The sequence below is a fragment of the Periplaneta americana genome, chromosome 12, assembly GCF_040183065.1.
Source record: "Periplaneta americana isolate PAMFEO1 chromosome 12, P.americana_PAMFEO1_priV1, whole genome shotgun sequence".
In the NCBI taxonomy this organism is placed as follows: domain Eukaryota; kingdom Metazoa; phylum Arthropoda; class Insecta; order Blattodea; family Blattidae; genus Periplaneta; species Periplaneta americana.
In genome coordinates this window covers 137,737,082-137,737,788 of record NC_091128.1, presented here as the reverse complement: position 1 = coordinate 137,737,788, position 707 = coordinate 137,737,082, and the positions used below count along the sequence as shown (strand labels likewise).

At 44.4% G+C, this 707-nt stretch overlaps 1 non-coding gene across 1 annotated transcript; it reads right to left on the bottom strand.

Moving 5' to 3' along the window:
- Window positions 1-221: 221 nt before the first annotated feature.
- On the bottom strand, window positions 222-293 carry TRNAN-GUU (transfer RNA asparagine (anticodon GUU)). Its single transcript has one exon. It is a non-coding gene; the product is annotated as a tRNA-Asn (tRNA).
- Window positions 294-707: the final 414 nt, after the last annotated feature.

Sequence of the window (707 nt, the reverse complement as noted above, 5' to 3'; positions counted from 1 at the left end):
TTGTCTGTAATGAGGCGATAGTAGCGATCCTAGTGGTTAGCAACTATCTATGGATGCATATTTACTACGTATTGAGCTTCGTGACTGTATATACTAGACTGTGCTGCCAACATTACGAACTCAATCTTATAAAAGTGTTACACATTTTCCAAGTTGTAGGTCGAAAATACGTAATACAAGCATGAATGTCTGAAAAGTAGAATAATTTCGAGGAAAAATTGTTCCGGGGCCGGGTATCGAACCCGGGACCTTTGGTTTAACGTACCAACGCTCTACCACTGAGCTACCCGGGAACTCTATCCGACACCGATCCAATTTTTCCCTGTATATCCACAGACCTCAAAGTGGGCTGACAACCGTCAAGCAACCAACCTCGCGTGCACACTAACTCCGTGTGACTTAAATTGTGGTTTTCTGTTAACGAACAGTGACGTGTATTATGCAAATCAAGATTTCAGGTATAACTCCCTGTAAAGGTGATTTGAATAATTTCGAGGAAAAATTGTTCCGGGGCCGGCCATCGAACCCGGGACCTTTGGTTTAACGTACCAACGCTCTACCACTGAGCTACCCGGGCACTCTACCCTACACCGATCCAATTTTTCCCTGTATATCCACAGACCTCAAAATTCCGGCACATCCAGCGACGCTGATATAACCTCTGCAGTTGCGAGCGTCGTTAAATAAAACATAACATCCACAGACCT